Here is a 22,753-nt window from a genome sequence, read left to right as displayed (position 1 = left end):
CACATACAAAGTGACGTACTGATGTGTCACTGCCTTCTTCTGGGTATAGGGCGCACACATGTGCCCCATACGCCCCCCCCGCTGACACACAGTACACAGTGATTGTACACAGTAGAAATCTGTCAGCCAATGATTCACAGCCAGGATCTGCTGAGAGGCTGCGTCCAATCACAGAGCTCTCTACAGAGGGAATGATCTTTGCAGGGATGAGAAACAAAGAGGTCTATTAGTAAAAGCAGCACACATTACACATGGTAGGCACACAGTTAACCCCTTGATCACCCCTAAATGTTAACCATTTCCCAGCCAGTGTCATTAGCACACTGACAGTGTATAGTATTATCAATGATCAGTCTATTAGTGTCACTGGACATGTCAGTGGTCATTAGTCAGTTTCTTCCCAGTGTCAGATTGGCCACCTTGCTATCACAGTCCCATTATAAGTAACTGATTACTGCCATTACTAGAATAAAAAATAAATAAAAATTCAAGTATATATCCCATCCACTGTAGTTGCTATAACTTTCATGCAAACCAATCAATATATACTTTTTAGGATTTTTTTTTTTTTACCAAAGACATGTAGCAGAATACATTTTGGCCTAAATTTATGAAGAAATTCGATTTTTTTTTTAAATCTTTATTGGATATGTTTTATAACAGAAAGTAAAAAATGTTGTTTTTTTCCCGAATGTTGGGTCTACTTTTATTTATATAGCAAAAAATAAAAAAAAACCCAGTGGTGAGTAAATACCATTAACCGCTTGCCCTCCTGAGGATTTACCCCCTTCCTGACCAGGCCGTTTTATTGCGTTATGGCAATTGTGCGGTCATGCAACGCTGCACCCAAATTAAATTTATATCCTTTTTTTCCCCCGAATTGAGCTTTCTTTTGATGGTATTTGATCACCTGTGCAATTTTTATTTTTTGCGCTATAAGAAAAAAGACAGACAATTTTGAGAAAAAAAAACAATATTTTTGACCTTTTGCTATTAAACATGTCCAGTAAAAAAATTTAGAAAATCACATTTTGTCATAAATTTAGGCCAAAATATATTCTGTTCCATGTCTTTTGCTAAACAAGAATCCCAATATGTGTAAATTAATTGGTTTACGTGAAAGTTGTAGCATTTACAAATGGCGGTATACATACTGGGATTTTTTCTTTCTGTTTTTTTATTTTTACTAGTAATGGCAGCAATCAGTAACTCATAGCGGAACTGCGGTGGACATTCTGACAATGGGTGGAACTGACTTGGTGTCACTGACATCCCCAATGACACCAATACAGTGATCAGTGCTAAAAAAATAGCACTGACACTGTACTAATGGCACTGGGCAGGAAGGGGTTAACATGAGGGGCGATCAAAGGGTTAACTGTGTGTTGAAAGTGTTTTACTAGGGGGCGGAGTCAGTGTGCTTTACTGTAAGCACAGCTCTCCTCCCCGTCACAGATCCTTGGAAATCACCGGGCACCGGCGAGTAATCGACAGCCGCAGCCGTGAATGATGGTGCGGGTAGGGTGCGTGCACGACCCCTAACCGGAAATGCAAAATCATGTATATATAGGTGCCGTGCCGTCCTGTAGCAGTATTTCTGCTATAGGGTGGTCGGTAAGCTGGTGAAAAAGCTCTATTTATTAAAAAAAAAATATATATATATATAAACATAATTTGGGTACAGCATTGCATGACCACACAATTGACCGTTGGAAGTAGCGCAGTGCTAAATTGAAAAAAAAAATAGCCTGGTCACAAAGTTGGTAAACCCTTTCGGAGCTGAAATGGTTAATGCTGATGCGGCCGGTGATGTAATTGAGTTTTTTGCCATCCTTGCACTATTTGGATAAAAGTGACTCCCCCCCCATTGATTTGATGGAATACAGGTGTCTCCAGTGAAGGGTCCCAGTAATACTCTATCATACAAAGACATTGGAGACAATCATATTTTTCCAAATTTTTTTATAACATTTTGGTGAAGACCCTTTTCTGTTCCCCCCATGACTGTCCCCTGTGTGCAAAGCCAGCTTCACAAAGACATGGATGACCAGTTTGATGTGGAGGAACTGGAGTGTCCTGCACAGAGCCCTGACCTCAACCCTACTGAACACCTTTGGGATGAATTGAAAGGCCGGTGGCAAGCCAGGTCTTTTTTTCTGGAGCTCATTGTGAGGCCCAATGTGTGAGCCAGATCTTCTCATCCATCACCGATACCTGACCTCACAAATGGGACAAATTCCCACAGACCCTCCAGAGAGATGGTCAGGTGTCCACAAGCCATACAGTGAGCATGCGTCCAGTGAGCATGCATTGCAGTGTAAGTCAGTAGATTTAATGAAGGAAATTCTGTCTTCACTTCACATTCACCAGGGATGTTCAAATTGTATTGTCGGAACTGCTCTAAATTTATAGGGAGATGATCAAATGAGCAACTCTTCTCCACCAATTTGGAACAGATAAGGATCACATGAAATGGGGGGAGGTGTTGGTCAAAGAGACCCAGGCCAAAGTCATAAAAGATGATCAATTCTCTGATCACAGAAGAGCAAAAGGAGGTGAGAATCAACCACCACAAACAGACCAAAAGATAGAGACTAATTGTTGTCCTGCGAGAGCTGGCCTTCTTCCCTGAACACCAGGTCTCCGCCTCTATTCTGACTCCTACAGCAGACCCCATAGCTGGTATGGCGGAAGAGAACGATCGGCATGATGGGGTCTCCATTTGCCTCTCTGAGGAAAGTTCACAAGGTATGAAGTGCAAATACCCAACTAATGTCTGTACCTGCCGGGCACCACCTCAAGTTCCATGTTATGGGGTGTCACTGCACAGCCAGATGTAAACTAACATAGTAATGTGCCAGGCCTGTGCTTATCAACTAAATTGTAACATTGCTGTAGTCTTATCAGTCTTTTGTAACATGGCAGGAGTGTGTCACTTTTTTAGACAAGGGTAGCAGTCCCCAGCTGTCTCCTGTAACTTGGCAGCAGTCTGTCAGTTAGATGACAGCAGTCTATAGCTGTCCTTCGTAATATGGTGGCAGTCTCTAACAGTCTCTTATTGTGGTGGCAGTCTTTATCAGTATCTTGTATTATGGCGGAAGTCTATAAAGCACTGCCATAGACTTTTGCGAATCTCGGCCAGTTCAGCAGAGACTGGCCGAGATTCAAATCATGTATTGGCAGGCTGAATGTATCCAAGTTGATCGATTGATTAACTTGGGTACAACCTGCCTGTCAGATTTTGCATGTGATTATTGCTAGCAGCTGTTATAGCCGCTTACAGTAATCACTGTGTTCTCAAGGCAAGGACTGCTCCCCTTGCCCCCTCCGGGAGAACACAATAGCTTCACAGGAGGGATTCCCCTAACAACACTGACTGTGTTGATGAGCAAATTGAGCGATTTTTCTTTCCTGCAATCACCAATGCTCCATCTATGGCCAGTTTAACAGTCTCTTGTATCATGGAGGCAGTCTATTAACAGTTTTTTTTTTTTTTTTTAATTTGCCTAAGAATTGTGACACAAAATGGCAAACTTCAAAAAACTCGCCATGCCTCTTAACCACCTCCCGTGCGGCCTTTGTATATAAACGGCTGGACGATGGCAGTGCAGGGTCGGGTGGCCGTTTATAAACGGCCTCCCCGCACCCTGCTTGTGCGCGCTCCCTGGGAGCACTCAGCACCGTGATACGGTGTCCACTGTGTCCTCTGGACACAGTGGAACACCGATCGTCGGACGGGATCTCTGTACGAAGTCCTGTTGTGATCACTGATTGGCCAATCAGTGATCACATGCAAAGTAGTAAGCAAGATGTCACTTGTGACATCATTGCTTACTACGTGTGAAATCTGTGAATGATCACAGAGGTCACATGGTACAAGGCTATTCACAATAGCCTTGTACCATGTGACAAGCTGTGACCAATCATAGCTAACTCAGTGGTTCTCAATGGCTGCAAGAATGCAGCTAGAGAGAAGGAGAAATTATTACTTTTACATCCTTTATGGATGTAAAAGAAATCAGTGTAAAAAAAAAAAAAATCTTCATCACCCCCCACAAGTAGTACAGTGTCACCATGGTGGCACTGTACTGCTAGGGTGACAGTATGTAAAAAAAAATAATAAATACAAAATAATATTAAAAAAATTTAAAAAAAATGTTTAAAAATTATAATTTTGATTATAAACTAATTTGGGTTATTTTTTTTTTTCACTAAAAATATAAAGGGAAAAAATTTGGCCTAGATTTATGATGCAATACTATTTATTTGCAAAATTGTATAAGAAAAACACTTTTTTCAAAATTTTGGGAATTTTAATTTACATAGCAAAAAAATTAAAAATCCCAGTGGTGAATAAATACCACCAAAATAAAGCTTCATCTGTTTCAAAAAAATACAAAAATGTGTACAGTGTTGCATGACCGCGCAATTGTCATTCAAAATGTGATCGCACTGAAAGCTGAAAATTGGCCTGGACAGGAAGGGGGTGAAAGTGTCCGGACTGGAAGTGGTTAAATACCTTGCACTGTCTACTTTCCAAAAAGGGGTAATTTGTATTGGTACTGTCCTGGCATTGCTCTGCCATTCTTGTGCCCGGCTCCCAACCATCCAAATGTGAGGACATTGGTTTGCCATTTTTGTGCCCAGCTCCCAAACATCCAAAAGGTGAGGACATTGCTCTGCCATTCTTGTTCCCGGCTCCCAACTATCCAAAGGTGAGGACATTGGTCTGCCATTCTTGTGCCCAGCTCCCAAACATCCAGAAGGTGAGGATGTTGCTCTGCCATCCTTGCGCCTGGCTCCCAAACATCCAAAGGTGAGGACATTGCTCTGCCGTTCTTGTTCCCGGCTCCCAACTATCCAAAGGTGAGGACATTGGTCTGCCATTCTTGTGCCCAGCTCCCAAACATCCAGTAGGTGAGGATGTTGCTCTGCCATCCTTGAGCCTGGCTCCCAAACATCCAAAGGTGAGGACATTGCTCTGCCATTCTTGTGCCCGGCTCCCAACCATCCAAAGGTGAGGACATTGCTCTGCCATCCTTGTGCCCGGCTCCCAAACATCCAAAGGTGAGGACATTGCTCTGCCATCCTTGTGCACGGCTCCCAACCATCCAAATGTGGGGACATTGCTCTGCCATCCTTGTGCCCGGCTCCCAACCATCCAAAAGGTGAGGACATTGCTCTGCCGTTCTTGTGCCCGGCTCCCAACCATCCAAATGTGAGGACATTGGTCTGCCATTCTTGTGCCCGGCTCCCAACCATCCAAATTTAAGGACATTACTCGATTCCCTGTTTGTCTTTTCTGTGGGTCCTCACAAGAGGCACCCCGCTTCAAAACCCATCATTGTACAGTGAATACAGTGTTTGAATTATTAATATTATTATACAGTATTTATATGGCACCAAAAGGTTTGCTCAGCGCTGTACATTATAGTGGGGGACAGTACATGAGACAATACAGTAACAAAACAATACACGAGGGGTTCGAGGGCGTTGCTCTTTCGAGCTTACAATCTAGGAGGGAGGGGATAGTGGTACAGGAGGAAGTGGCTGTGGGGGATGGAGTGGTAGGAGGAGTGGAGGAGATCGGCTGTTAGGTGAGGGCGGGGTAGGCTTCTCTGAAGAGATGGGTTTTCAGGGTGCGCCTGAAGGTGAAGAGGGTAGGTGACAGTCTGATAGATTGGGGTAGAGAGTTCCAGAGGATGGGGAAGCCCTGGAGAAGTCCTGCAGTCGGGCGTGGGAGGAGGAGACCAGGGGGCTAGAAAGTAGGAGGTCTTGTGAGGAGCGAAGAGTACAGGTTGGGTGGTATTTGGGTATCAGGTCGGTGAGGTAGTTTGGGGCAGCGTTATGAATGGCTTTGTATGTCAATGTTAGTAGTTTGAATTTAATGCGTTGGGCAATCGGGAGCCAGTGGAGGGAATTGCAGAGGGGGGTGGCAGAAGTGAAGCGGTTGTTAAGGTGGATGAGTCTGGCCGCTGAGTTCAGGATAGACTGAAGTGGGGATAGCCTGTGTTGGGGTAGGCCGGTGAGAAGGGAGTTGCAGTAGTCCAGGCATGAGATAATAAGGGAGTGAACAAGTTGTTTAGCAGTGTCTGGGTGTTAGGAACGTACGTATCTTGGAGATGTTGCAGAGGTGGAGCCTGCATGAGTTTGCCAGCGATTGGACATGGGGTTGGAAGGACAGGTTTGAGTCTAGGTTGACACCTGGGACTTTGGCTTGCGGGGTGGGATTGATGGTGGCGTTGTTGGTCGTGTTTGAGAGGATGGGGGGGGGGGGCGCGGGCTGGGGGGGAAAACTAGGAGCTCAGTTTTGGAAAGTTTTGGAATAAGAGAGCTTATGTTCAAAAACATCCCTTCTTCTTCCCTGTTATGCTCCCACGCCACTGGATCTGTTTATCCCCAGCCTTTAGGCACCAAACCTCTATCACCCAACTCTGTATGGCCACCACCTGGTCTTCTGCCCCCGGTCTTCTCTTCATACTTTTCCAAAGTTTTACCGACTGGGTGTCCAATCTTCAGCAGATGCAGCTTTTGGCCACGAGGTTGTTGCAGTGACACTCTGAACCTGGGGGGTATAACCCTGTTATTTCTTGGGCCAGTTCTGTTTGCCTAGTTGTTGCCCACTCTGGAATTCATTGCTTGGGGATGTCCCATGGTGTACGAATAAGATGCCAGTGTCCTGTACTGTGTAGAATATAATTAATTCAGCTTAAAACAGACGTTTGTATTCTTTAATATCTCTGACTAACCTAGTGACATTGAAAGTCACTTTTGCTAGTGTAAATATAAACCTTGCGTGTGTGATGGCTTTGAAAACAGGTGTGCAGATGAACCATGATATATTTGTGACTAAGAGGTCAGTAGGTCATAGGCTTCTAACTTAAAAATAAGATAACGGAATGCAGTAAGAAGCTAAGAGAGTAAAGTAATATGTCTTTTATAAAGAAAATAATGTCTAATCCATAATATACAGTGGGGAAGAAAAGTATTTAGTCAGCCACCAATTGTGCAAGTTCTCCCACTTAAAAAGATGAGAGAGGCCTGTAATTGGCATCATAGGTAGACCTCAACTATGAGAGACAAAATGAGAAAAAAAATCCAGACAATCACATTGGCTGATTTGGAAAGAATTTATTTGCAAATTATGGTGGAAAAGAAGTATTTACCAGATATTTCTGTAGGTCTTTAGCTGACACTCTGGGATTCTTCTTTACCTCATGCAGCATTCTGCGATGTGCTCTTTACAGGACGACCATGCCTAGGGAGAGTAGCAACAGTGCTAAACTTTCTCCATTTGTAGACAGTCTGTCTTACCGTGGACACATGAACATCAAGGCTTTTGGAGATACTTTTGTAACCCTTTCCAGCTTCATGCAAGTCAACAATTCTTGATCGTAGGTCTTCTGAAAGCTCTTTTCTGCGAGGCATAGTTCACATCAGACAGTGATTCTTGAAACCAGTAGATCCAAAACAGTTGTGTGTTTTTTAAGGGCAGGACAGCTGTCAGCAACACATCCAATATCATCTCACTGATTGGAGTCAAGGTTGGCTCACTCCTGGCTCCAATTAGCTCTGGGAGAAGTCATTAAGCTAGGGCCTCACATAATTTTTCCTCCCTGCACTGTGAATATTTACATGTTATGTGCAATTAAACCATGTCAACATCTAATGTTTGTGTAGTATTATGTTCAGCAGACTGTATTCTTCTATTGTTGTGACTTAGATGACGTTCAGAGCACATTTTATGCCAAATTCATGCAAAACTCCACGTAATCCCAAGGGGTCCACATACTTTTTCTTGCAACTGTAGTATAGACAAATCAAACTGCGTACCAGGAAGCACAGAGCAATATCCCTGTAGTGGAATGGATCTACCCAGAGAAATTAACTCAGGAAAGAGTCTTCCAATCAAAGAGAGCACATAGACACTGGCACCGACAGGAACAGTAACCCATCAGCAATATATCGAAAATTTAGTGCAGATAAAAATAACAATAACAATAAACAGATATAGTGTAACCCCTAGATCCCCCTCCCCCCCGCCAATCCTCCCACGACAACAGAGCAGCAGCGGCCAACGTTCCCAAGGAGCCACAGAGAGGCCACCACCTATCGGAAATCACAGAAGAAAGTCCACAAAAGGATACGGAAGTTCAAGAAATCTTCCCAGGTGATTTCCGTGACTCCTTCTTCCTAGAATTTGGAGTAGACCACAGTGGAGAGAGCGGCGGAGGTCGAGAAGCCGATCTTGCAGGGGAATGGGATGTAGGACTACGGGAAATAACGCCCAGTTGAAGCAATAAGTCCTCGCCATCCTGGAATGTAGAGAACCCATAAGGCTTTCCATTAAGATTGAATTGCAGGTGAAAGGGGTAGGCCCAACGATATCGAATGCCCTTCTGTACCAAGTGGGAAAGTAGTGGCTTGAGAGAACACCATTTCTGGATGGTGGTCGGAGAGACTTCAGCAAAAATTTGTATCTTATGTCCCGCAAACTCCAGGTCCGGAGTCTCCCTGCCACACTTCATAACCGCTTCCTTGACCTGGAAAAAAATGAGGCTTGACGATGAAATCCCTGGGAGGCCCCCATTATCTGGGGGGATCAATGCTCTATGGATACGATCTATCTCAGTGTGAAGATCATCAATATCGGGTAAAGCAGACCGCATGAAGGTTTGTGCGCAGCTAGTGAGCTCTTTTATTGACTCAGGGAGTCCTCGAATGCGGAAATTGTATCGCCTAGCCCGATTCCCTAAATCATCAATTTTTGAATAAGCTTCCTCCAAGCGATCTTGCAGGTCGATAATCATCTTGGAATTTTGGGATACACTATGTTTTTGGTCTTTTAAAACATATATAAGATGTGCCTTAGACTCACACAGACACACACACATACCCATACATTCTGCAGCTGACACACACTGACATTTTTGTTTTCTTAAAGCCTACAAAGTCTTGATACACCTGTTGTCTTCCCTGCCAAGACTGAAACACTTTTCATTTATCATAGAACAGGCAAGGAGCTAGATATTTTTCAAAGCTTATTTCTTATCCATAAGCTACAACTTTTGTTATATTTTACTCTGTATTTTATCTTTTGCATTCATTTTATGTTGTTGCCAAGTGTGAATTAAATAAAAGTCACACTGTTTAAAATCAGCCTGGCACTAGAACACTTTACCTCAAACGCCTAAGAAAGACACTTAAATAATATAAGTGTCATGATATTTAACCATTTCAATACCGGGCACTTTTACCCCCTTCCTGCCCAGGCCAATTTTCAGGTTTCAGCGCTCTCACACTTTGAATGACAATTGCGGGGTCATACAACATTGTACCCAAACTAAAATTTTATCATTTTCTTCACACAAATAGAGCTTTCTTTTGGTGGTATTTAATCACCGCTGGGATTTTTATTTTTTGCTAAATTAACAAAAAAATACCGAAAATTTAAAAAAAAAACAACACGTTTTTCTTTGTTTCTGTTCTAAAAGTTTGCAAATAAATAATTGTTCTTCATAAATTTAGGCCAAAATGTATTCTACTACATGTCTTTGGTAAAAATAACCCAAATTAGGATGTATTTTTTAGTTTGTAGGAAAGTTATAGAGTTCACAAACTATGGTATAGATCTGAAAATTGATCAATCCTGAAGTACTGACGGCCAATCTAATTTCTTGAGGTCCAAGAATGTCAGAACAGTACAGATATCCTCCAAATTACCCCTTTTTGCAAAGTAGACAGTCCGACGTACTTCATAAGAGGCATGGAGAGTTTTTTGAAGTTGTATTTTTTTGTCATAATTGTTTGGAAAATTAAAAAATTAAAAAAATTATTTTCACTTTTTTTTTTTACATACTGTCACCAGTGCAGTACAGTGTCATCATATAACTGGCATGGCGGTGATCAGGGACACTGACTGGTGACAGTATGAAAAAAAAATATATAATTTTTTTAAAAAATTTTTTTTAGCATTTTTTTTTTTATTACATTTTTTCTTTTTTTAATATTTTTTTTTCATATTTCACTATGACCAAAGTAGTACAATGTTACCATAGTAACATTGCACTACTTTGGGGAAGTGATCAGTATATATATATATTTTTTTACACAATTTGCTTATAGCAAAGGATTTGCTATAAGCAAGCATTTACCTGAATTACATCGATTCATTCAGGGTTTTTTTTTTTTCATATTGTGCTTAGCTGTGATTTGGCCACGGCTAATCACATGACAAAGCTGGGCTGTGATTGGCCCAGCTTGTGCATGGGATCGCTGTGACCAATCACAGCTAGACACACTAGTATACAATGGATGGCATGAATGAATCCATCGATTGTATACAATTGTCATGTGACCTGCTGTGATTGGTCACAGCCGGTCACATGGTACCGGCAACGGGGCCGGTACTCAGATCTGTCATCGGCCGTGTCCGAGGTACACGGCTGGTGACAGGCTGCGCGGCTCTGCAGGCGCGCAAACTGCGCATGTCCGGGAGAACCGGGGTCCACCCGGAACGCTGAGGGATTTTGCTTCATTCATGCCACTGTACAGCAGTGTGGTGTACTGGGCTGCTGTACACTGCCATGCAATCCTGTATGGTACCCTGCGATAAAATGCAGCATGTCTCAGCTCTGGGCTGCATTGTAGTGTGAACAGGGCACATAGAAAGCAATTGTATTCTGTATGTCCTTTCGATGACCAGCGACTGACAGTGTGGTAAAACACCAGTCACTTCATATAGTGGGAATTATCCCTTTTGGAGTACAGTACGGGGCACAGGCCACCTTTCAGTTCAATTCCTTAGTTATTCTGTATGGCTTGCTACAAAACAGAGGATTCACAGAGTGGGGTAGGATTATATTGGGGGGAATGTAATTTGCCCTAGGATGACGCGTCCTAAAAAGCTTTCCCGTGTCCAAGCACCTGAAGGTACAAACCTATAACCCATGGTATATGAATTAAGTTGCCTGTGTCATGTACCATACTATGGACATTACAGGTAAGTCAAAATTCCTCAGATTGTAGCCATTGACACCAATATTGGGGGTTATTATTGGAGTTATTCACAGGAATTCTGGGGTTTTATTACTGAAACCAATATTGGGAGTTATTATTGGAGTCATTTGCAGGAATTTTAGGGTTTTATTACTGACGCTGATACCAATATTGGGGGTGGGTATTGCAGCAAGTGATCACTCATGCCTGGGCAATTTTTTTGGCCCCACTAATACCAATGCTGGGGGTTATGGTCATTCTTGGGGAGTTTACTGGGAAAGAAACATAGAAGATAAAACACCAAGTGGTCCATGGAGTCTGCTCCAAAATGAGATAGCGATTGCACACATATATTGTTAAGGTGTCAGGAAAGAGAACTTGTAGGACTGTCACATGAAGCACAGAAAGGTAGATTTCCTCCTGGATGGTTTTATTCTTCATCCTCCCCTCATCCTGGTATAAGAGACAAGCAAGATATCACCCCAGGTGGGACTCGAACCCACAATTCCTGGCTTACGAGGCCAGTGCCTTATCCATTAGGCCTCCGGGGCTTTGTTATCTAGCTATATCTCTCTCTATTATTTTTTTTTAATTTGTTATCTATTATTTTATCTATCTATCTATCTATCTATCTATCTATCTATCTATCCATGGTGGAACGCCATGGGGGTGCAGGTGAGTTCAGAACTGAGACGGGGCTGAACCCTGCACCCTGTGCATAATACACTCCTGAACTTTGCGCCCTGTGCTTAATGCACTCCTGAACTTTGCACACTGTGCTTAATGCACTCCTGAACTTTGCGCACTGTGCTTAATGCACTCCTGAATCCTACGCCCTGAGCTTAATGCACTCCTGGCCCTGTGCCCTGTGCTTAATGCACTTCTGAAGTTTGCGCCCTGTGCATAATGCACTCCTGAACCCTGCGCCCTGTGCATAATGCACTCCTGAACCCTGTGCATAATGCACTCCTGAATCCTACACCCTGAGCTTAATGCACTCCTGAACCCTTACACTCTGTGGGTTACACATTCCTGAACCCACTGCATAATGCACTCCTGAACTCTGCGTCCTGTGCATAATGCTCTCCTCTTTCTATTGTAGATTGGTCAGTGTTTTCCTCCGACTCCTCACAGGTGCTGCCTTTTCAGACCCCTAAAATGTCTGATGATTCAGAGGAAGGCAAAACCCCCCCTTGGTTAAATGGTCTCCAAAGGGGAAAAAAATTCCTTCCTGACCCCCTAAGGCGATCGGATCGTCCCTGAATCATCAGTCTAGGGTTTTTAAGGTTCTCCCATCAAGTCAGTGCATCGTATATTTTGCTTGTTAACCTGTTCACACCAAGCGTACGCAAATATGCGGCCTCTCAGCAGCTGGGACTTTATGCAGAGTGGCCGCATATTTGTGTACCATTTGTAAACGAATGTGCTGAGAGCATGCGCCCTGCGCGCTCCCAGCACTTGTGTCGGAGTATCACGGAAAGGTCCTGATCTCTCCTTGTAATTGGGACCTTTCCGATCATGTGACTGCTGTGACAGCTAATCACAGCAGTCACATGACCCTAAAACCTGCCCCTCAGAAACTCCTCATTGGGCCGTGAGGCGCCGACGTGAAGGGGTTAATGTGCGATGGATACTAGCACATTTCGCCATTCTCTTGCTGGTGATTTTTTTTTTGTTGACTTAAAATGTTAATATATTTTTTGACTTTCCATGCAAATTCATGGCCCCCTGATTTTGTTGGTGGAGAGATGTCCTTAGTTCCTTCTTTAGCGTTTCGCTGATGTAGGAATAGTCTTTGAATATATTCTTGTCCATTGCCTTTTTCGGAATCTCTCTGTTTTTATTGGCCATAAATTCTTCCATCTTCATATTAAATTCTTCCGGTTCATTCAGAGTCTGGAAAGAGAAAAAAGGACATTCATCAATAATTCTGACTAAAACAGAAAATGGGGACAAAGCTTGGTGACCCCCAACCCTCGATGTGCAGCAACACATCCCAAGAGGGATCATTCATCCCCAGCTCCCTCTAGCGGTCAGAAGAAGTATTACACTGCATTAACACCCCCTTAATGTATATCTAAAGCCAATAATACAAATGTCATTTATTCCAGGTAATTCTTAGATGTGGAGACTGCATTAATTTTCTTTGTTTCTGTCAGGCTAAATACATTATCTTCAGGTACAAAAAAATACCTGTTAGTCCTGTCAGAAATCCAGAGACCTTGTGAGTTCCTATGCCCTGAACTGAGATCTCTGTGTTATCAGCTTTTTCAGCTTGTCTGTGAACTACAAAGCAATCCCCTCTGTGTAATGGAGATAAGGAGAGGTGAAGGTGTTTGTAGTTCTAATCAGGCAAGGATGACAACACTTCTTCTCTATAGATACAGTAAGTCAGTGTTGTTACCCCAGGACAGGAAGTGTGTTATTGGCACCTGACACCTTCACAGTGCTTGACACAAATAATATACAGAATTCATTCACACCATGTGACCAAATGTGAGGATTCTGTACAAAAATACATCTTAAATATTGCTAAAAATCTCCCCTCCCCCCCAACATACATGGACCCCTTCGTTATTCGTATACTTACTGGTTTTGGAGTAAATGCTGGGGGTGACTTTCCTTGTTCCACCGCAGTCCAGTCAATTGTTTTGAAGAATGGGTGCTGTCTGATGTCCCGTACCAGGTTTGCCCGCATGTCCTGGTCTTGACATAAGAGCTGTAAAGAAGAAAGAAATATGATAAGAAACACTGGGAGAACAATTATTATTATACAGTATTTATATAGCGCTAAAAGGTTTGCTCAGCGCTGTACATTGTAGTGGGGGACAGAACATGAGACAATACAGTAACAAAACAAAACACGAGGGGTTCAAGGGCCCTGCTCTTTCAAGCTTACAATCTAGGAGGGAGGGGATAGTGGTACAGGAGGAAGTGGCTGTGGGGGATGGAGTGGTAGGAGGAGTGGAGGAGATCGGCTGTTAGGTGAGGGCGGGGTAGGCTTCCCTGAAGAGATGGGTTTTCAGGGTGCGCCTAAAGGTGAGGAGGGTAGGTGACAGTCTGATGGATTGGGGTAGTGAGTTCCAGAGGATGGGGGAAGTCCTGGAGAGGTCCTGAAGTCGGGCGTGTGAGGTGGAGACCAGGGAGCTAGAAAGTAGGAGGTCTTGTGAGGAGCGAAGATTACGGGTAGGGTGGTATTTGGGTATCATTTTGGTGAGGTAGTTTGGGGCAGCGTTATGAATGGCTTTGTATGTCTGTGTTAGTAGTTTGACAGAGGTGGAGGTAGAGTGGAGGGAATGACAGAGGGGGGTGGCAGATGTGGAGCGGTTGGTAAGGTGGATGAGTCTGGCCGCTGAATTCAGGATAGACTGAAGTGGGGATAGTCTGCGACGAGGTAAACCGGTGAGAAGGGAGTTGCAGTAGTCGAGTCGTGAGATAATAAGGGAGTGAACGAGTTGTTTAGTAGTGTCTGGGGTAAGGAACGAACGTATTTTGGAGATGAACAATAACAATATGTGACCCACAGAACTCCCCATTGTAATATTGGATTCTAACAGTGACATATTTCAGCTTCCTTGATTTTGCTTGTAAACCCGCCACTATGTCCTGATTGGATTATTTCTGTCATGTTCGCTTATTAGAGGTTGTAAAGTGGTTGTAAACTCTGTTTTTTAATTTTACCTAAAGGTGAGCTTATAATAAAGATTACCTGTAGGTAAAATGAATATCTCCTAAACGTGCACTGTTTAGGAGATATTCTCTCTTCTTTTATACCCGTGCCGTTCTTCAGAGCTGTGTGTTGTGGCCCGGGACTCCCGTGTGCATGTGCGGAAGTGACGTCATCGCGACCCAGCCTGTCAGAAGGCCGGAGCTCACGAACCCGGAAGGAAGACGGGTGAATATGGAAGCCTCTACAGAGGTGACAGCGCGCCGCTGGAGGGCTTCGTTTTATTGTAAGTTTTACATAATGTGCTAGTATACAATGCATGCCAGCACATTAGGACATTACCTTGCAGGGGAATTATTTTTTTGTATTGTCTGCGGTTTATTACCGCTTTAAGGGTATTTTTTTTATAATATAACACAATAGAGTGCACAATGAATTGTTATGAAGAATGTATAAAAATGATCTTTCTATTCATTCTACAACTGCCAGGATTATTTCTTCCACCGATGGCAGCCCCAGGGGAGTTCTATATGCTGTCTGTATAAGGATTGTCTCCAGAAATTGAAGGGCCCATTCACACAGCAACAGAAAGTTGTAGCACACCAAAGCACAGCTGTTCAGTGTCCAGCAGCCATCCATTCTGGCTGCAGTGAACTGGCAGTAGTGGGCGGTGTGGTGCACATTTCATCACATCACACAGCTGCCTTTTTTTTGTTTGAACTTTATTTGAAGTGTGCAGAGTGTACAAAGTTGACACTTCATTTGTGTGACTGTACAGCAGCGTGGTGTGCTGCACAGCTGTATATTGACATGCGATCCAGCTTGGAATGCTGCAATAAAATTCAGCATGTCTGCATTTTATTGCTGGTAACTGCAGCACAGCTCCAAGAGGAGTGGTGACTGGCGTTCTTCCCATGCAATCATGTTTCCTGAACTTATAACTAGGTCTGTAGAAAAGGTTTTGTCTGTTAAATGAAGGTAAAGCTGTATATACTCACGTTATGTATGAGATCATGGAGGTGAACATCCATTTCAGCTGCATAATGAGGGTTCATAATGGTGATTTTCTTCAACAAGTCCTCTTTGAGTATTTCATCGTCGAATGGCCGCACACCCAACGCCATCTCATATACTATCACTCCCAAGGAGTAATAGTCTGCTGTGGTGTTGTATGGCAAACCTCCATCGACCTGTAGAAACATAAGGGGAGAAAAAAAGGATGAGAATATTCCTAGGCCAGGCAGAGGACAGAGGAGACTCCATGCTGACATATGTGATGTATGAAGACTCCAGGAGTCCTAAAATTGTGCTCAAAATTCATCAAACAAAGGTGGAGCTTTTGAGTATTGGAGGTGGGGCTTAAAGCGTTATTAAACCCAAAAGCAGACATTATACTGCAGCTTACACATTTTTAGATGTGATGGCTGTATTAGTTTTTTGTTTTATGATTTCTTTCCTTTATTTTCACCTGCTAATCCTGGCAGTAAGTCTGTTTTAAAAAACAAAAACAAAAAAAAAGCTGTTCTTCAGATGTAGCAGTTCGAGAGTTGTTACAAACCATTTCCCACTGACAGGGGTGCTTACAATCAGGGCTGCTGTTAGAAACCACGGGGCCCCATGCAGCCAAACTGACAGAAAAAGAATGTTGCACATGGAGGGTGACGCGTGCACCGGGAAGGGGGGGAATTACTGGGACTGATCTCCTCTATGTCTTGCTCTGCAGCAGCTTAAAGCCAGTGGAAGGGAGAGGAGTAGAAGCCAGCTTTCAGCTGCTGCAGAAAGAGCCATTCAGGGGATTGGTTCCAGTAATAGCCCCCTGCCATGTCAATCACCCTGACATTTTTTGTTTGGGGTTTAATACCGCTTTATAGTTTACGTATAGTCAAAACCTTTTTCTCCCAAATGAGGCCACCAATAAAAACCTGAGAGAGGGTCTGACCTTTCTCCACTCTTTCCAAAAATGAAAATAGAGATTTGCCTTGAGGTACACTTTAATTGTGCATATTAAAGGAGACAGATAAAGGTGTACGGACCCCAGTAGCTCAGTGTTCACAGGCGCTCACCATGTTAAGCCAGTTGCACATGGATGCTCCAATGCTGCTGCAACTCTCAGAACTTCCCACCTTTTATTGGATATAGTTCTGGCCTGGACAGCCACTGAAAGCAACCGGGGGTCCAGTGAAGGAATTCTCTGTCAAATGAAAGGAGATCCCCCTGTATGTCTTCTCTATATCCCATAAAAAACATTACAGTAAAGTCTAATATCAGGAGAATATGAATCTTACCTCTGGAGCCATGTATGCTGCTGTACCTGCCCATCCACTGATTATAGTGGACTCGTTGACTTTCATCTTAGCTGACCCGAAATCAGCAATTCTTATGTGTCCATCTTGGTCCAGGAGAAGGTTTTCAGGTTTGAGATCTCTGCAGAAAAGAAGTGAACAATTATCTCTTTATATCCCACATTTTATTAACGAGAGAAAATATACAAATATACATCTATACAAGGAAAAGTGAACATTGATGGGTGGACATTGGCTTCTTTTATATCCGTCTGACTCTACAGGAAGTTCTCTGTTCTTAGGTTCCCAGCTCCGCCCACCTGCTATATTTATTATGAGGAGTTCTCACTCTTCTTTCTGGATTTTGTATAAATTCTACATTAAGCAGAATTTGGCATGAGCAGGGAGACTTTTGCAGCAGATGGAATGAGACTTTACAGGAGGCAGCACAACTGGGAACTCTGGTGGAATGTCTTCCTGATTCAATAAAAGATACCAGAAGCCAAGGAGTGATTGTTAGTCAGCTAATCCGATACATACCTGTGCATGACTTCACCAGCATGCAGGAATTGCATGCCAAAAAGAATCTCAGCAGTTAGAAATCTGAAGGAGAAAGAAAAGTATGAATTAGCATTCAAAATCATTAAAGACCAATAAAAAGGTAAAGATGATTCCCCCCTATAGTACATAGGGGTATGGATGGACGAGGCTCAGTTGGAGGGGCCTGGCTGTGTCACTGCCTGTGCTCTCTGGTCAGCCACCTCTGATTCCATCACAGCCCTGTCATTGAACTTACCTTATGGGTTGGTAAGCGAGTGGAGCTGAAGTCTCTATCAGGTCCCGAAGATCCCCTCCACTCAGGAATTCCATGGCGAGGAACACATGAGTCTGTATGAAAATAAGAGATAAAGGTTACATTAGAGACAAGTAAAATTTCACGTTGTGGAAGAATATACGAAGGCGCACACACACCGGCAGACAGTGCAATGTGGAATCTTCCTTCAGGAGATTGGGAAAAGCAAACAGAAAATACGAAGGCTGCCATGGCTGGACTATCCTGATCACAAAACTAGTTTTGTCTGTCTGTTAGGGTGATCCAGTCACTTCAGTACTTTGGTCACCATTCTGAAAGTCCCATGTAGATCCAGAAGCCTGCCTTCTCCAGTCCTTTCAGCTGCAGACTGGTTCTGGCTCAGTGACTTTAATTTTCGATGCACCAGGCAGCCAGGCAACTAGCAATTTCAAAAGTAGATCAGCTATGGCAGCCTCTTAGTAAATGGCTTCTTTAAAGAAAACCTCTACTCTGTACAGTTTACTTCACCAACCTCCAGCCTTGTAGTAGGCGCTCTAGAGTTCTGCTTTTACCTATACTGCTTCCCCGACTACAGCCAGAGCCCTCAGAAAAACCTGGTGTGGGACACAAGTGGAGTTTCCCTCCGCCACTCACATTTCAGCACTCATTGGCTGAAGGACTGATTGATAGGCCGCAGAACCATAATCGGGGGAAGGGGGGAGGCTTATCCTTGTATAAGATTTTACTCCCAAAGAAGTAATTTCCAGAACATAAATTTTAGGGGGTCTGGGTCAGTAGGGGAGCACAGTACAAGAATAAGATGAAAAAGCTGGAAGATGAAACGACTTACCTCTGTCTGGAACGATCCAAATAGATGAGTAATATACCGAGTGTTCCTGTGCTTTACCAGTATATCACGCTCTGTAGTACAATTAATGGGGTCATGTTCAAGTAGCATTTTCTTTTTCATGATCTTCACGGCCATCTTCTGTTGAGAGGTGACATGGGAGGCCAACACCACCTTCCCAAAGGCCCCCTTTCCAAGTACTTTATGGAAAGTGAAACTTTTCAGTGATAGTCGGTGTGAGCCATCCTCCATGGCACTGCTGAGTGTGCTCGTCCAATTGCTGGACTTTGGAGTTTCTGAATATTGCTTTCTTTTGTTGTCATTTTTTTTTTCTGGAGAAAGAAAAAACAATTATTTTTAATTCCTGCTATTTACACATCATTTATTGAAGTTACATGGAAACTGTGGACATTTGAATGCATTTGATTTCACATCGGTAAGTGAATGTCATCAGTGTTCTGGAAATGATCTTGTGTCACCTGGTTCTCTGTATGGGAATTCTATACATGGACAATGTGGGGGTTCTGGGCCCTGAGAGTCCATTCTCAGTGCACGGCTTTCTGTGCCAGGACTAATGTAAATTAAAGTTATTCATTGAGAATTAAGAATTCACCCCAAATAACCATCTGTCCACCAAATGATAGAAATCCTGTGCTGAGATCCTGGTGATAAAGACCATTGATTTGCTACATTACATACGCAGGCTGTGCGTCCTGCTTGGTATGCTGGTGATTTACGCTTTCTCTTTCTCAATGTAATTCCACCATTCTACCTGTCCTAATTAATAATTCCAATATTTTATATTGGTTTTATCTCAGCAGTTGTACTAGGGCTTTAGTAATGCTTTATAGACAGAAATATGTAGTGCCCTCACTAAAATGATATAATTGAACAAATAGAGAGGAGGCTACAGAGCAGGGGGATGAATCCTGTGGACAGCTGTGTTTATAGACCGTGGTTTCTTAACCTGTGGCCCTCAGAGCCCTTCGATGTGGCCCTCAACCTCAAACCAGGGAAGCGCATGCCTGGGGTCGACAACCTGTTGATCATGATCTGGGTCTGCTGACCCGCCATCCCAGAGCATCAGAATGCATTGAGGCGGCTCTGGAACCTTCGCCTGGGACCTTTCTAACAGCCTGGGGAATGATGCCAGCAAAAGCTGGAAGAGGAAGAAAAAGTCAGTGTATTAAAAATCACATACACTGTTTGATTTTGCAATGGGCATAATAGTACCAATATGAGAATTAACAACTTTTAGGCTGCTTTCACACTGATCCATGGGTGCAGCACAGTGCACCTGGGACTTCCCTATGCGATAGCTGCATTGGACCATAGACTTCCATTATATCCTGCGGGTTTGGTGTGCTTTCTGAAAGTGCAGCAAAACTCCTGAATGCCCCGCAGCTGCCAGACATAATAGAAGTGTATGGCAAAGCTCAGCTAATCCACAGGAAAGCAGCACCGCATCAGTGTGAAAGCAGCCTTATAAGGGGCTCTAGACAGTAAGGTAAGTTTACATTTGTTGGTTGGGGGCAGTAAAACCCCATAGATGACATGTTTTTAGCACCCCCACCCACCCAACCATTGGTATAGCATTAGGGGTGACAATGGCGACCTCGCCCCCATGCTTCAGGGGGCCCGTGCAGTCTCCCGGTCACATTCTGTTTTACACTTGGACAGGAGAGGCTGCGGGGGCGGCATATACAGCAACTGATCCTCTCTATATTTTCTCCTGCAACCGCTGAAAGCTGGCTTCTCCTCCTTTGCCTCCCGCCTGCATTCAGTGGCCGTAGGAGGAGAATTGTTCATTATGCTATTCAAAATAAAATATTCAAAATTCTGAACCATTTCATTTCATCGTGGCCCGCGACCGGTTACCAAATCACGTAATGCGCCCTCGCTTTTCAAAAGTTTGAGTACCCCTGTTCTAGACACTCTATGATAAAATAAAGGGAATATTCTTCTGCTGCTGCAGCCTCCATACAGAGCCCAGAGCATCTGTCCACATGACTGCTCCCTGACAATGGTGAGAATGGCAGAGATGGGGGCAGCAGCCTGCCATGTGCAATCCTTTAGTGTACAGGTGGGCTGCCTGTCAGGTCTGTGTGTCTCCTTCATACCTCATACAGGTCACCTCACTCCTCATACCTGTCACCTCACTCCTCATACCTGTCACCTCATTCCTCATACCTGTCACCTCACTCCTCATACCTGTCACCTCACACAATATCTCATATGAAAGGGAAGGTGGGTACATGAGCAAGCACCACATCCTATGAATCAACAATGAATATAAACACACCTGTTAGCACACAGATGTGAACGTGACCCATAGGGAATCATGTTAAATGGAGTGTAGTGCGTTTCTGCTACTCTGAAAGCACTCTGCAAAATGCACAGGTGTGAGCCTTGCCGTAGGCTAGACTAAACCTTTTGTTTTTCTATAATTATGTTATGTGGCTACTGATTGGATTGTGTGCTAATATAGGTTTTGTAATGTTTGCATTTTGTGGTTTGGTTCAATTATCCTCCAGCTGGAATAGATTCCGCCTTTAGGTGGGAGGTTATAAATAATGAAGCCAACCCATTGTCCAGCTTGCTATGAGTAAGGCCATTTGTGGCTGAAACATGTCAGCATTGTGGCACCTGTGACTTTTACCTGGGTGTCTAATAAGGAAGATTTACAAGCCCAAGGATGAGTGCCAGCATTTACTTTTTTTTCTAATTATTTCTTTAAGGTATGCAGCAAAATGTAGTAGTATGACATGACAGACGATGCTTAATGATATTCCTGAACAGTAAAATGTGAATCATGAAGAAAGATAAAGGACGTCAATAAAGGCGTAGACTAGATTCCAGCACAATAACGTGCAGTGTTTATAGGCTGAGGGCCGTAGCCTCCACCGCAAACATGTCCTGCATTGTGGAGGGAGACCTATATAGGGGAACATAGCCGATGCTTACATACCAAGAAGATGGCACAAACTGGCAGGTACAGAGCCACTAGGAGGTGGGGAGTGAAACACAGACCTCAGAAGGTGAAAGTCACCTTGTCCCGCCCTCCAAGCAGCAGTACCTAACGGTCAAAGCATACCAGATAGCATTTTCTGGATGATGGAGGCAAAATAGAAACCCTGAGTGTCTAGGAAAGGGGAAAAAAGGAGAGAAAAGAGGAAGGTTGGGGAGTTTCGGGTGTTCAGATTTTGGTTGTCTTCAGATTTCCGCTCTATTTCTGCCCTGGTGGATCTTTCATCACTTTCCATCCTGGTGACATTGGTGATCAGGACACATGGAGAGGGTGAGTCTCCCTAATGGGGACCTTACAGGGGTTGTAACACTTCCCTACTCTATGCAGTGACCCCTCTAGGTGTATATAGCAGTGACCCCAGTGTATATAGTATATATATGTGGGTGACATATTTTGTCCTACAGTGCTTTCATTATATTTCTCTATTACAATTACTTACTATTACTGTCTTTCCTGTTTTTTTGTTGAGTGGGCAGCAGTCTGTGTGGAGCTGCCCTAAGCCCCCCACCTAATTGCCCACACACACTCTTTTGTGGGGCAATAATTTGGGGCTGTGCGGCTGGTTGGCGGTCCTGTGTTGGTTTCTCTTGGTTGGTGTTCAGAGAACCAACATTCTTATTTTTCTTGAATTGGTTCTTCGTTGTCCTATGCCCACCCATTTCTGGGTCCTTAACCTGGGGCTGTGCGGCTGTGTCCTGTGCTGGTTCCTTCTGGATTCTGTTCTGAAAATGATCTCTGGAGTGTTTATTGCGAGGCATCATTGAATGATGAGCAATGCTGAAGATAAAGTGCAATCGCTTCCTACTCCTTCAGAGGTCAGTCACGATCTGAGCTGCATCTGCTGAGCGCTGCCTATCCTGAGGTTCCCTCACTGATTGGTCACATGACTGGTTGCCGTGACAACCGGAAACTGTTAACCCTGTAGCTGCCAGATTTCAAATCTGCTGGCAGCCATTTGTTTCCTGGCTGCTGCTGAAATAATAGGTGACGTGTCTGTTTGAAAATTTGAATTTGTTGGCTGCTACTGAAAAATAACTGACTTTGTTTTTACATTTAATTTCTTGTCTGCTACTGAAAAATAACTGACTTTTTTTTTAATTTGAATTTCTTGGCTGCTACTGATAAAATAAATTACTTT

General features: G+C 43.6%; 1 protein-coding gene and 1 non-coding gene across 7 annotated transcripts in view; one reads left to right on the top strand and one right to left on the bottom strand.

The window, feature by feature from the left end:
* The window catches only part of LOC149439062 (protein DOP1B-like), a 657,792-nt gene that overhangs the window by 33,941 nt on the left and 601,098 nt on the right, over positions 1-22,753 (top strand). The window lies entirely within an intron of this gene.
* On the bottom strand, positions 11,477-11,549 carry TRNAT-CGU (transfer RNA threonine (anticodon CGU)). The gene has a single exon. It is a non-coding gene; the product is annotated as a tRNA-Thr (tRNA).

Source organism: Staurois parvus, unplaced genomic scaffold, assembly GCF_062004578.1.
Source record: "Staurois parvus isolate SC_StPar_1 unplaced genomic scaffold, SC_StPar_1.0 ptg001162l, whole genome shotgun sequence".
NCBI lineage: Eukaryota > Metazoa > Chordata > Amphibia > Anura > Ranidae > Staurois > Staurois parvus.
Note: the sequence above shows the minus strand (reverse complement) of the source record. Positions and strands in the feature narration are given on the sequence as shown.